Source organism: Monodelphis domestica, chromosome 3 (assembly GCF_027887165.1).
Source record: "Monodelphis domestica isolate mMonDom1 chromosome 3, mMonDom1.pri, whole genome shotgun sequence".
Taxonomy (NCBI): Eukaryota; Metazoa; Chordata; class Mammalia; order Didelphimorphia; family Didelphidae; genus Monodelphis; species Monodelphis domestica.
The window spans coordinates 239,735,116-239,750,933 of NC_077229.1; the positions used below are offsets into that span (position 1 = coordinate 239,735,116).

Genomic DNA, 15,818 nt, shown 5'->3' on the forward strand with positions numbered 1-15,818 from the left:
CAGTCTCTGTGTATGATGTTTTCCTGGTTCTGCTCCTCTCACTCTACATCACTTCCTGGAGGTTGTTCCATTCCTCATGGAATTCCACCACTTTATTATTCCTTTGAGCACAATAGTATTTCATCACCAACATATACCACAATTTGTTCAGCCATTCCCCAATTGAAGGGCATCCCCTCATTTTCCAATTTTTTGCCACCACAAAGAGTGCAGCTATGAATATTTTTGTACATGTCTTTTTCCTTATAATCTCTTTGGGGTACAAACCCAGCCGTACTATGGCTGGATCAAAGGACAGACAATCCTTTATTGCCCTTTGGGCATAGTTCCAAATTGCCCTCCAGAATGGTTGGATCAATTCACAATTCCACCAGCAATGAATTAATATCCCAACTTTGCCACATCCCCTCCAGCATTCATTACTTTCCTTTGCTGTCATGTTAGCCAATCTGCTAGGTGTAAGGTGATACTTCAGAGTTGTTTTGATAAGCATTTCTCTGATTATAAGAGATTTAGAACACTTTTTCATGTGCTTATTAATAGTCTTGATTTCTTTAACTGAAAATTGCCTATTCATTTCCCTTGCCCATTTTTCAATTGGAGATTGGCTTTGATTTTTTGTACAGCTGGTTTAGCTCTTTATAAATTTGAGTAATTAGACCTTTGTCAGAGGTTTTCGTAATGAAGATTTTTTCCCTATTTGTTGCTTCCCTTCTAATTTTGGATGCATTAGTTTTGTTTCTACAAAAACTTTTTAATTTGATGCAATCACAATTATTGATTTTACATTTTGAGTTTTTTTAGCTCTTGCTTGGTTTTAAAGTCTTTCCTTTCCCAAAGACCTGACAAGTATATTATTCTATGTTCACCTAATTTACTTATAGATTTCTTCTTTATATTCAGGTCATGCACCCATTCTGAGTTTATCTTGGTGTAGGATGTGAAATGTTGATCCAAACCTAATCTCTCCCATACTGTCTTCCAATATTCCCAGCAACTTTTATCAAAAAGTGGGTTTTTGTCCAAAGAACTGGGATCTTTGGGTTTATCATAGACTTTCTTACTGAGGTCATTTACCCCAAGTCTATTCCACTGATCCTCTTTTCTGTCTCTTTGCCAGTACCAAATTGTGTGAATAACCACTGCTTTATAGTATAGTTTGAGATCTTGGACTGCAAGTCCTCCTTCCTTTGCATTTTTTTCCATGATGTCCCTGAATATCCTTGACCTTTTATTCTTCCAAATGAACTTTGTTATGTTTTTTTTCTAATTCCGTAAAGAAGTTTTTTGGTAGTTCAATGGGTATGGCACTAAATAAGTAGATTAATTTGGGTAGGATTGTCATTTTTATTATGTTTGCTCATCCCAACCATGAGCAATCAATGTTTGTCCAATTGTTTAGATCTAATTCTAATTGTATGGAGAGTGTTTTGTAGTTGTGTTTGTATATTTCCTGTGTTTGTCTTGGCAGATAGATTCCTAAGTATTTTATTTTGTCTAAGGTGATTTTAAATGGAATTTCTCTTTCTAATTCTTGCTGCTGAAATGGATTAGAGATACATAGAAATGCTGATGACTTATGTGGGTTTATTTTGTATCTTGCAAGTTTGCTAAAATTGTTGATTGTTTCGACTAGCTTTTTGGGTGATTCTCTAGAATTCTTTAAGTAAACAATCATATCATCCGCAAAGAATGATAGCTTGGTCTCCTCATTACTGATTCTAATACCTTCAATTTCATTTTCTTCTCTAATTGCTACTTCTAGTGTTTCTAGTACAATGTTAAATAATAGAGGTGATAATGGGCATACTTGTTTCACTCCTGAACTTATTGGGAAGGCCTCTTGTTTATCCCTATTGCAGATAATGTTTGCTGATGGTTTTAGATATATGCTGTTTATTGTTTTTAAGAAAGGCCCTTCTATTCCTATACTTTCTACTGTTTTCAATGGGAATGGGTGTTGTATTTTATCAAAGGCTTTTTCTGTATCTATTGAGATAATCATGTGATTTTTGTCAGTTTGCTTGTTAATATGGTCAATTATGTGGATGGTTTTCCTAATATTTAACCATCTTGCATTCCTGGTATGAATCCTACCTGGTCATAGTGAATAACCATTGTGATGACTTGCTGGAGTCTTTTTGCTAGTCTCCTATTTAAGATTTTTGCATCTATATTCATTAGGGAGATTGGTCTATAATTTTCTTTCTCTGTTTTTCGCTTGCCTGGCATTGGGATCAGTACCATGTTTGTGTCATAAAATGAATTTGGTAGAACTTCTTTGCTTATTCTGTCAAATAGTTCATATAATATTGGGATTAGTTGTTCTTTGAATGTTTGATAGAATTCATTTGTGAATCCATCTGGACCTGGGGATTTTTTTCTTATAGAGTTCATTGATGGCTTGTTTAATTTCTTTTTCTGATATGGTTCAGGTAATTTATTTCTTCCTCTGTTAGTATAGGCAATTTATATTTTTGTAAGTATTCATCCATATCACCTTGATTGCCATATTTTTGCTGTATAATTGGGCAGAGTAGTTTTTAATGATTGCCTTAATTTCCTCTTCATTAGAGTTGAGGTCTCTCTTTTCATCTTGCATACTGTCAATTTGGGTTTTTTTCTTTTCTTTCTTAAATTAGACTGACTAGTATTTTGTCTATTTTATTCGTTATTTCAAAGTACCAGCATCTAGTCTTATTTATGAAATCAATAGTTCTTTGACTTTCAATTTTATTAATTTCCCCTTTGATTTCTTGGATCTCTAATTTAGTCTTCATCTGAGGATTTTTAATTTGTTCACTTTCTAGTTTTTGTTGTTGATTTTTTTTTATTTTGCATGCCCAATTCATTGACCTCAGCCCTACTTAATTTGTTAATTTATGACCTCAAAGATATAAATCTCTCCCTGAGTACTGCTTTGGCTGCGTTCCATTGGTTTTGAAAGGATGTCTAACCATTGTCATTTTCTTCAATGAATTTATTAATTGTTTTTATGATTTTTTCTTTAACTAACCAGTTTTGGAGAATGGTATTATTTAATTTCCAATTAATTTCTGATTTACCTCTCCATGTACCCTTACTAATTATTATTTTCATCATATTGTGATCTGAGAAGGTTGCATTTATTATTTCTGTTCTTTTGCACTTGTTTGCAATGTTTTTTTTTGCCCTAAGACATGGGCAATTTTTGTGAATGTACTATGTGCTGCTGAAAAGAAGGTATATTCCTTTTTCTCCCTATTTATTTTTCTCCACATGTTTACTGACTAATTTTTCTAAGATTTCATTGACTTCTCTTACCTCTTTATTGTTTAATATATGGTTTGATTTATCTAGTTCAGATAAAGGAAGGCTCAGTTCTCACACTAGTATAGTTTTTATATCTATTTCATCCTTGAGCTCCACTAGTTTCTCCTTTAGAAATTTGGATGCTATGCCATTTGGCGCATACATTTTGAGTACAGATATTTCCTCATTGTCCATACTGCCTTTTATTATGATATAATTACTTTTCCTATCTCTTTTTACTAGATTTATTTTTACTTTGGCTTTCTCAGATATCAGGATTGTGAGTTCTGCCTTCATTTTATCAGTTGATGCCCAATAGATTTGGCTCCATCCTCTTACTTTCACCCTATGCGTATCTACCTTCCTCATGTATGTTTCTTGTAGACAGCATATGGTAGGGTTTTGGATTCTAATCCATTCTGCTATTCGCATGAATTTTATGGGTGAGTTCATGCCATTCACAATAAGAGATATGATTACTAGCTATGTATTTCCCAGCATTTGGATTTCTACTCCTGATCCTGCCTTTTCTTCTTTCACTATTTCCTTCTACACCAAATTTTGTTTTTAATCAGTCCCCCTAGTTCCCACCCTTATTTCACTTCCTTTTCTACCCCCCCTTTAGCCCCCCTTATTTTCCCCTGTAGTCTTTTTAAAATTACCCCCCAACCTCTTCCTCCCTTGTACTGCTTCCCACCCCACAAGTCCATTTATTACCCTTCTATTCCCCTATATGGCACAAATGTATTCTCTGCCCCAATGGATTGGATTGTTCTTCCCTCTTTGGGTCAATTTCAAAGCACATAAAATTTGAGTATTTCCTATCTCCAATCTCTTTGCCCTTCCAGTGTATTTATGTTCTCCCCCCTCCCAACATGAGCTTCTTTGTGACATTTGAATTTACACCCATTTGTTTCTTTTTCCCTTTCTTTTAGTATTAACCTCACTTTTTAAGCTCTATTTATATATATATATATATATATATATATATATACACATACACAAACACATGTATATGTATTTATGCATGCATATATCTATAAACCTATTTATGTCTTGTCCTTTCATTCTATACAATTTGTCACTGTTCCCTCTAAGTGTAATTTTTCTAGCTGCCCAGGTGATAACAAAAGTTTTTAAGAGTTACCAATGATCTCTTTTCTTATAGGGATACATTACATTTTAACTTATTGAGTCTCTTAAAATATGGAGGATCTCCACAGTTCTGGCCAGGGTGCCAACTCTATGCTCCCTCTCTAGTTCCTTCCCTGCCATCTGTGTTCAACTCTCTGAGCTTGGCACAGCCCTGACCACAAGGTTCCACCCTCCAGACCAGCACCTTTGCCTGCCCAGAAGTTCCCTCTGCCGTTGGAGTCTCAGAACTCTAGATAGGCGGAGAAAGGGGTCCTGGGACCTTCCTTCTGTATTCCCCTTAAAACCAAGTGTTCTTGGATTCTGGCTTTTGCGGGTGGCATACCTTTTGAATTGAGTCCAGTAGGAGGGTTCCTTTGCTCTGTCTTGTTGTTAGTTTTGATTTTCAGTCCCCTAGGAGCATTCATTTTGTGATCGGTATGGAAGGGTATTCAGAGGTTTGAACTGTTGTTCCTTCTAGGCCACCATATGGACTCTACGCCCTGATAAATGCTAATTATTACAACTTTGAGGTACTACCTTGTACCTAGCATATTGGCCATTTTAGTAGCAAAGTAAAGTAACAAATGTTGGAGGGAATGTGGTAAAATTAGGACACTATTACACTGCTAATTTAGTTTTGACTTGGTCTAACCATTCTGGAGGGCAATTTGGAACTATACCCAAAAGGCCCTAAAAGACTGTCTGCCCTTTGATCCAGCCATACCACTGCTGGGTTTGTATCCCAAAGAGATAATAATTAAAATACATGTAGAAGACTACTTGTAGCTATGTTCTTCATGCTGGCAAAACATTGGAAAATGAGGGGATGGCCTTCGATTGGGGAATGACTGAACAAATTGTGGTATCTAATCATGATGGGATACTATTGTGCTGAAAGGAATGATGAACTGGAGGATTTCTATGTGAACTGGAAAGACCTCCAAGAATTGATGCAGAGAGAAAGGAGCAGAATCAGGAGAACATTGTACACAGAGACCGATACATTGTGGCATAATTGAAGGCAATAGATTTTTCTACTAGCAGCAATGAAATAATCCAGGACAATTCAGAGAAATTTATGTGAAAGAATGATATCCACATCCAGAGAAAAACCTGTGGGAATGGAAATACAGAAGAAAAACTTATAATCAATCATGTAATTCAATGGGGATTTGATTAGGGTTTTAATTTTAAAAGATCACTTTATTACAAATATGAATAACAAAAAAATAAGTCAGTTATAAAGCCAGGTGCATGGGTAACATCAAAAAGGAAAAATAGGGAAGGAAATGGGTAAAATAAAAAGGAAGGGGACGGCATGCAAATGAAACTTGGGGGTCCAAAAGCACAAAATAAAACCAAAGAGCAGATAGAAGAAGAAATCTAATCAGATAAGGATGTAACAGAGATTATAGTGAAAATTTTTGGAACAGTGGAACAAAATATAAAGAAAGGAAAAGGAACAGATCTGGCAACAGTCTGTAATATACAAACTTAAACTTATTAGGACATTATTACTTAAAAATCAAAGAACATGAAAGGTTAGATCCAAGCAACAGTGAATTGCAACATGTCTCAGCATAAGAAAAAAGTAATTTAGCAGAAAGGAAAGAATATTCTTTAGAAACAGAAAGTATAGAACAAAAAATAGAACCATATAAGACACAAATATTAGAGGGTTCTAAGGATTCTAATCAAACTGCAAATGAATTAATTGAAGCATATGAACAAACAACTGAATGGTTCAATGGGGAGGAAAATGCAATAACAGAGAACATTCAAATTATCAGACCTCCTGGAGACAATGACCCTGAAAGCAGGGATGATATTACAAAAGAACATACCAATGACATAATAGGAAACTCAAACTTAAATCCTTATGCCAAAGAATTCCAACCAATAGTAACTGCACACACACACACACACACACACACACACACACACACAAACACAAACATTATTACATCATCCTTAAATCTCCATGATAATGCAATTCCATTGCAAATTGATGGTGGATTGCAAAATGAATGTTCAAAGCAACAAGAGAATTTAGCTGAAGAACAAAACTAGGATGTGATAGTAGATCAACAGGAAAGAATAAACACACAAAAACCAAATCAATCAACCCATAACACAGAGTTACAGGATACTACTAGGAAAGAGCTTGCAAAAGATAAGGGGAATATAAAAATTACCAAGCAAGAATCAGTGCAAGATACAAATCACACAGAACCACTATATACAATGATATTCAACTCAGAAAGTGAGGAAGACCAAGAACCTTATGAATATATCACAATCAAGATCATAAAGCTTTACAAGAGTGGGAGACAGATGATTACATTAACAACTCAAATCAAGAACTAACGATTCTGTCAGAAGAGTTAGTTCAGGACATAGAGTACACAAACTCATAAGAAGAAATGCTGGCAGCATTGGCAGTCAAGAATTATCAAGAACTTTATGAAAAGTATGAGATTGAGGATGAAGACGCTGAATTAGAAGTAGAACAAAATTATATACCTGATAGAAAACAAACAGAAGAAGCAAACAACATAATGATCCTATCACTCCTTCCTTTCTCTGACTTAGACTTAGACTTTTCACAAACTAGACTGTCAATTAACAAAATATATATAAGCTTTACAAACAAGAAGAGCAGAGTTGCATGAAATGGACTTGATACAACTAACAGTACCCCTGGATTACAATTTGAACAGCATCAAACCAGGAGACATAGTATCCTTAAAAATTTTCAATAGAATATTGGCTACAGACATAAAATGGACTGAACCACATGAAGTATTGCTTACTACCCCAACAGCTATAAAAATTGCAGGGAAAGACTCGTGATTCCACTGTTCCCACATAAAACCAGAAAAATTCAACATCACTGTACCAGACATAGAAAGTAATTAGGCAAAAGATATTGCTGAGAAATGAAAACAAAAACTGATTAACATAAAAAAGTATACCACAAAGAAACAATAGAGAAACATAATGTTCAAGACAAAAAGATCCCAGCAGTCAAGCATGCCATAGAGAGGAGATAACTTTTCAGCCCAGAGGAAAAGTATCCCACATGAAAAGCATCCCAGAGGAAAAGCATCCCTGAGGAAAAGATTTTGAACCAGCCCAGAGGAAAAGATTTTAAACCAGCCCAAAGGAAAAGATTTTAAAGCATCCCAGAGGAAAAGCATCAAGAAAAGCTCTTAGAGAGAAGAAAAAAGAGGAAAAAAGCTGAAAGGACAGCTAAGAATTTGAACTTTGTAAATTTGTTTATATAAGAAAAGGACAGATGGAAAATGAGACTTATATGTAAGACTGTGTTGAAATAATGAAACAAAATTAATTTCACATATTAAAGAAATAGCATGCATCACTACATAACTTGGAAGAAAAAAGAGATCCATCAGTCAACATGAGAATTGGAAATCTGAAGAAACTTGATAAGTATTCATTCAAAACAACACTATTAGACACAAAACAAAATCACAAACTAACATATATTGGGAGACCTTATTTATATAAATAAATGTCTACATTGTATTTATGCAAAATGTAAATATGTATGTAGTTAGTTCCATAAGGTCTTAGGCAAATAGAAAGATCAATAGATATTTCTATTTGACTGATGTCAGGATGTAGAACTATGTATATTATTGTATTATGTGTAAATAATCTCTATAAATAACGTATATACTATAATTAGGTTAGTAACATAGTGATAGTGTATGTAAATATTTAGCATAGCATGTATATATGTTGTACATAAGCTTAGGTTATAGATTAGACTAGAGAGTTAGATGATAGTTATAATAAATAAGGAATAGATTAGGAGTAAGTTAAGCATAGCATAGACAGTTATACTTAGGAATAGGCTTAAGCTGCACTTGCTGCACTTACAGATAGTGAACTTTTAATTGTTTATTGTAAAGCTGATGCTGAAATTGTGTTTAATGAAAATATATATGGAGATAAAATAGTTTGCAAATAATAATAGATATAAAATTGGAAAACTGTTTTAGTTTAACTTGGCAAGAATAAGTAGTATTAGCACTAATATTCAAAATTCTTTGTTATGGTTTTGTTCAAATATTTATTGTACTGAATTTATTGTAAAACCCTAAAACTACCCTTAGCCAAACTTTTCTGTGTAGAATTCCTTAGAGTAGATAAAGTTAGCATAGAATGATAATAGAGTAATTGAGGGAAGTTTATTATTTGGGGGTAAGTAATTAGAAATTATATTCAGTAGATTGGTAACTATAATAAAAATAAGTGATCTTGAGAAGGTCACAACAAAATAAGGGGACAATTGTGGAAAGGAAAACTAAAGCAAGTTTTGAACTTTCTGCCAATTAGGTGGAACAAACAGTAGTTGTAATGTTAGAGAGAAGATATTGACAACAATGACAGCTGTTGGGGGGGGGGGAGAGGCAATTGAGATTGGCAGTTGGTCTTGTGCTGAGCTCTCTCTTCCTGGCCCTGGAACTGGAAGGAGGCTCTCTCTCTCTCTCTGCATAGAAGTGCCTCTATTCCTGAATTTCCCAACTGGGTGCTCTACCTGGATTCCTGTGATCATGTTCATTGGACAGAAGGACGTAAGGGAAGCAGATTGGACTATAAGGCCAGTCTTTAGGGGTGTCAGCCTGAAGAGTAAGGACCAACCAGCTCTGAAAGTCAGAACTTTCCTTCCTCTTGCTGTCTACTGGTAAGACTTTGAACTTAAGAAAACTAGCACAGATTAGCATAGACAACAATAGCCTATGAGGCCTGGCCTCAGCTCAAAAGCTGAGAAAGACTCAATTCCATACAGTTTTCCCTATAAATATTACAACGATGATAGCTGTAGAACCCAGTAGAATTGTTTGTCAGCTCTGGGAGAAGGGAGAGAAGAGAGGTGGGAAAAAACGTGAACCATGTAACCATGAAAAAATATCCTGATTTAAAAAATATTAAAAATAAGAATTTTTCTCACAGCTATATATCTCAAGCAATTAGTTATTTTTTCCATGTTCCTTAGTTGTTCACATATACTTGTGGAGCAGGAGGTGTAATATTTATAGGGAAAATATGTTGGGGATTGAAGAACAGGGGTTACAGAAGGTTTTGTAACAGGGAATGGAGGAGTTGAAGAAAGAGAGGCAATATGGCTGCCAGTGAGGTAAAAGGAGATATATGTCCCCTGCTGAGAGTCTATTTTTGAAAAATGGGGTTCCCAAGAAATTAGCCAACTAAGATAGCCTGAGGGGATGTCTTCTCTACTGATTGATGTTGAAGATACCCCAGAGCAGGTAAACATGGACACTCCTGAGGAACAAGCCTCACCTGGAACAAGGTCACCCAGCAGGGGTCCAATAAGGACCATTTGTAGTTGAATGGCTGTCCTGCTGTTCAGCTCCCTCTATGTCCCCTGAAATGATAGTCATTTTATCTGACTGTGGTTATTTAAATAAAGATTAATTTTAATAACAAGTTTGGATTGGGGAGGTATCAGGGAAGAGAGAATTGGGATTTCCCTAGACTGGTTTTGAGTCTCAGCTTTTGAGCTCAGGCCAGGACTCAAAGGCTGGTGGAGGGTTTCTTTTATTTGTTTCTATGTTAATACTAGCTTTCTTAAGTTCAAAGTCTTTAGCAGTAGACCTCAAGAGGAAGAAACATTTTGACTTTCAGAGCTGATTGGGCCTGTCTCTTCAGGTTGACACCCATAAAGACAGGCCTTACAGTTCAAATTCCTCCCCTTAAGTCCTTTTGTTCAATGACATGATCACAGAAATCCAGGTAGAGCACACAGTTGGGAAAATCAGGAATAGAGGCACTTCTATCCAGAGACAGGCAGAGAGGGGTCTTCCAGTTCCAGGGCCAGGAAGAAAGTCCATCACAAGACCAACTGCCACTCCCACTTGCCCCTCTTCCCACCAACTGTCATTCTTGTCAATATTTTCTCTCTAGCATTCCAACTGCTAATTGTTCCACCTGATTGGCAGAAAGTCCAAAATTTATTTTAGTTTTCCTTTCCACAGAGGAGTGTGATAACTTCTTTTCTAATTTCATGGAATTGCACCTATTGACTCTCCCCTTTTTACCATGTAAAGTTTCTAATCTTTCTTCCAATTATGAAACAGATTACTTAATTGTGTATCCAGGATAATTGTTTCTTTGAATTAATTAACTGTTTTTAATATATACATTTTGTGAATCCCTGTATTACTAGTTTAATCCTAGTTTAACCCTAAACTGAGATAGGATCTTGATCTTGATTCTTTTTTGAATTGGCATCATTTGATAAATAGATCCCAGAATTTCCAAACTTTGTTTTCTCAGTTATTTCATCCCACCCTTCCAGAACACTATCATCAAAATTCTGCCAGGAATAAGTCATTTGCCTGGGGTATAATTTCTGAAAATTGTTATAAGCTCAGAAATTTAAGAGTTGTAGTGGTTCCTGGTTACAGTTTGTTAAAGTGGAAAAAGTATCACCTTTAGAGTTATCGTTCAAATCTAGAATTTACTGTGGATATATCATTGCAAATTTCACTTCAACACTTTTGGCCTCCATTTCCTCAACCAATATAAAATGAAATTAGTAATAGACTACATGGCCTCTAATATAAATCTATCATTCTATAATTATGACATAATTCATCTAAAGGGACACAAAATATCAGGTGTAAGACTTGGAAAACTCCTAGTAACTAGGTATTTAGTTTCCATTCCCAGCTCTGCTAGTATTTTGTTGTATGACTTATTGAAAGTCACTTTACTACTTCAAGCTTTAGTGTCTTCATATATACTTTTAATGTTTTTAATTTACAAAAAAATATTTTCAGTTCCAAATCCTCTCCCTCTTTTTCACTCCTCTCTCACTCATTGAGAAGGCAAGAAATATGATTTACATTTTACACATGAAGTCATGAAAAATATGTTGCCACTTTTGGAATGTTAAAATTAAAAAAAAATTAAAAATATTTGTATCTACCCTTACAATTCATTACTTCCCTCAACCTCTGAGGTGGATAGAATGTTTTGTTTTTTTATCGTTAGTACTTCTTAATTTTCATGGATCATTGTATTAATTATGGTAGCTAAATATTTCACTGTTATTATTACAATATTGTTATTACTCTATACAATTTTGTCCCACTTCTACCTACTTTATTTAGTGTGTCGTTCATATGTTTTAACTGATATTTCTGAAACCACACTTTTCATCATTTCTTAAAGCACAATAATATTCCATCAAAAGCATATGCCACAATATGCTTAGTCCATTCTTCAACTGATAACTATCCTATCAATTTCTAATGACTTGCCACTTCAAAAGAGCAGCTATAAATATTTGTTTACACAATGCTTATTTTCTGTTTCTTTTTTTTATTTCTTTAGGATACATGGATAGTAGGGATATAAAAGGATAAAAAGATATGCACAATTTTATTGCCTTTTGGGCATAGTATCAGATTGTATTACAGAATAGGTGGACCAGTTCACAACTTGAGTAAATAAAATAGAGGAAGATGGAAATTAGCTGAGGAAACTTTTTAATAGTAAATTCAAGATGGGCGAAGAACTTGATTTGTTGAGTGATTCCTTTGCCAATTATTTCCTACTCTGGTTTAGTTTAAAACCAGTTTTCTTTAAATATTGTTATTGAATGTCAAGCAATTTGATTTTTTAAGCACTTCCTTCTGCATTAGAATCAATACTGTGTATTGGTTCCATGGCAAAAGAATGGTAAGGGCTAGGCAATGGGGGTTGAGGGACTTCCCTAGGAAGTGTCTGAGGCCAGATTTGAACCTAGGATCCACTTAGCAGCTACCTCCCTTAGAATTTCCAATGGAATGAAGTTCTCTATGTTGCATGAATTGCTGTTTCATCTATTTAGCATGCTACTTTCACTCCCAAGCCGGTATCTAAAATCTGAAATGAAAAAAAAAAATCTTTTGCTGACAACAAAGTGAAATATTGGTAAAGTAATTAGTTTCTTCTACCATATGTTCTGCATTTTACTTGTACTTATTATGCAGTAAAGATTCCAGTGTGGATGATTAGGTAAGCTTTAGAATCAACCAGACATACAGTTTCTGCTGTAATGAACCTTATTAGACTTCAGCAGCAGGAGACATGCTATAGTAAAATCAGATTTGATTCATATTGCTTCAGTGAGCTTCAAAACAATGCAAGTGATATTGAATGAATGCTGGAATCAGATAAGGTTGAAACATCCAGATATTTCTAGATCTCTTCTCTTGGTGCTTTCTTTCCCCTTGTGTCTTACTTTCACCTACATTTTCCTTAACAAAGCATCATTGCTTATTGAAAAGAAATGAAGACATAGTATTAAATCACCATTGTCTATTGTTTCCTAGCAACTTCCTTTGAATGAACTAATATTTAAAAACATATAATTATGTAATAGATTATAAAATGATCATTGTTACTGGGTTGTTACATTTCAAATATATTTATATATAGGTTTTTTTGGCTGACCTATCCTTAAGCATTCAGCAGTTGAAGAGAACTGATTCCTCTCTGACCCAGCTACTTCTGCATTTCTGTTGTCATTTGGTGGTATTTGGGGTAAAGGGAAAAAGAGAAAAAAAAACTTAATAAAGAATTTCAGCATCTTTTGGCAAATAAAGAAGTACATTTTCATGAAAAAGCATTTTTTTTTGTTTTTAGGGTCATCACTTCCATGTCAAGCAATGAAATTTGGGATATATTTCAATATTTGGTTCAGATTTCTTACAGGGTAATTACTTATAGAGAAAGTGATTGCCAATCGAGAATTCCAGTAAGTAACTCTTTTTTCTTCTTTGTAAGGGATATCTTTTTTTCAAAGGCAAGAAACAGAACTACACGATGTCACATCATTGCAACACTCCAAACTATCATATGGCCTCAAATACAAAATATCATACGTCAAACATACTTTCTAAGTATAAGGTATTAGGGAAAGAAGAAAAGGAACATATAAGTATGAATTGATATATCCAATGTTTTCTTAATAAAAAGGGAATACTTACCTTCAGAGTATACCACACTGTAGTCACTCTTTAGCTTATAAAATATTGCCTTTTTTTCTATAAAACATGAGAGAGGTCTCCTTTGGAACTTTGTCTGTAGACATGAAAGCACCTCTCCCTGAAAACAGTCATATGGAGTTATTCTTCATAAGGACAGATAACTCTCTCCACCCATGACTCAATAGCAAACTAGTTGGGAGAAAGGCAATATCTGTGATATAACATTACATAGCTTGCTAAGTTGAAAAAATCTAAAAAAAAAAACCTTTTTCCAATCTCATTTCTGCCTCTACATTGCTGCATTATTTTGACCCAAGCAATTAAACTCTTCAGGTTTCACTTTCGCTAATTTGTAAAATCACTGACTTTTTCCAGAAGGCATGATAAAGGAGTAATAGAGTAGTAATAGAGAAGATATCTGAGAGCTAGGAACACCTGCCTCAACTGCAATTTCTGACACACTACCTGTATGGCAGTCAAATCACAGCAGCAGACATTATTCTCAGCAACTAAGATTATACATGAGACTGGTAGGTGACATAATGGATAAAACACTGGTCCAGGAGTTAAGAAAAAGATGAGTTCAAATCCAGCCTGAGATATGTTCATATGCTTCTGGACAAGACACTTATTTGAGTTTGACTCAAGAGTACTTTACATTGCCCAAATCCCAGATTTCAATAGTTATTTCCATTTCTATTTAGCATTTGCAAAATTTTGGGGAGGTTCAAGTGACTAGCAGTTTTGAATTTAAACATTAAAAAAATCAAAATTGCTAGTCAGATTTTAGGTTCAAAGAGAAAGCAGAGGGAAAAGAAAACAAGCTTTCCCTCATATGGCTTGATCTCCCAATCTCAAGGAAGATAAAATGACTGAAATTATGGAAGCTAAAATTCCAAGAAGCATATAATACAGGTTTAATTTATGTTTTTATAAATGTAAGTAGGATCTCCTAGTCCTATACTAACACTAATGCCTTATGGGCATTCTTTTTGTATCACAAGAAGTGTAATGTTTTAAATGAAGTGTGATTAGAAAGGGTTGGTATCTACTACAGAATGACCCAAATAGAGCATGGCATTTGTAAAGGATAGATAATTAAAGGCCAGATTAGCTCAGGACAATGACATTGGAATGCTCATTCCTGTACCTCTTGAATCCAGTTAAAATTGGCATGTCAAGTAATGTCCATTTCTACTAAACATATATAAAAGGAAAGAAAGGAACATAATCCATCCTACTGCAAAATTGAACTGGACACCCAAGAGGTAAGGATCACTGAGGAAAGGAGCTCTTATACCCATTTTACTCTACATAAGTAGGATAATAAAAATATTTAAAAAGTTCTCCAACACAGATTCCACATTCTTCTCTGATTTAATTCCATATGTTCGGATGCCACAATACTAGAACATAGGAGGTCTGTTATAAGAAACTCAATTTTCCTTTTTTTCTTCTTCACATCTTTCATATGATACAGCTTAAGGTTAAAAGTCTGAAGGAGATACAAGACTCTAACCTCAGAGTCTTTTGTTGCTGTTTTGTTCTTTGCTTCCTTTATTTATTCTGTCTTATAGAATGTAACTGTGATCTTTTATTTTGTATTATATATCTATTGCTTTAAATTAAATTACTCTACATTAGTATAATATCAATTAGTATCTTTTAAATTAGCACATCTAATTAAATTGATGTTCAGTTGAGCACAAGTAAAGAATGAGAGTTTTAAGCAATAATCTAGATCTAGAAAGGGATTGTGATGCTAAATGAGAGCAGAATGGTGAGTGACTTGTCAGATATTCTATATGCTCTTAAGAAATCTAGAGAATGTAGAGAGGATTCAAGGATCAGGTTAAAGTCTAATCGCTATAAAGCCCTATTTTATTCAATCTAGAAAAATACTAACAACTTTTAGTTTTAGTAGTATTTAAATAAGAATACAATTGATATGAGGGTGTACATATGTAACTGTTAAAAAAACTGAATATTGGCATCCTTATGTGGTCAAACTAGTATTTATGTCTATGTTTAAAATCATATGGTTGTGCTTGCTTTGGAGGCACATATACTAAAATTGGAATGATACAGAGAAGATTAGCATGGCTCCTGTGCAGGAATGACACACAAATTTGTGAAGTGTTCCATATTTTGGGGGAAAATCAGAAAACAGTTTGGGAGAGATTAGGTTTAGATCAACATCTCACACTCTATACCAAGATTAATTCAGAATGGGTGAATGATTTATATATAAAAAATGAAACCATAAGTAAATTATGTGAACATAGAATAGTATACCTGTTAGAACTTCAGGAAAGGGAAGATTTTAAGACCATGTGAGAGATAAGAAATATTACAAAATGCAAA

The 15,818-nt window shown here is 34.4% G+C and overlaps 1 non-coding gene across 1 annotated transcript; it reads left to right on the forward strand.

Annotated features, from left to right (window-relative positions):
* Nucleotides 1–15,498: 15,498 nt before the first annotated feature.
* Nucleotides 15,499–15,605, forward strand: LOC130458565 (U6 spliceosomal RNA). Its single transcript, XR_008917981.1, has one exon. It is a non-coding gene; the product is annotated as a U6 spliceosomal RNA (small nuclear RNA).
* Nucleotides 15,606–15,818: the final 213 nt, after the last annotated feature.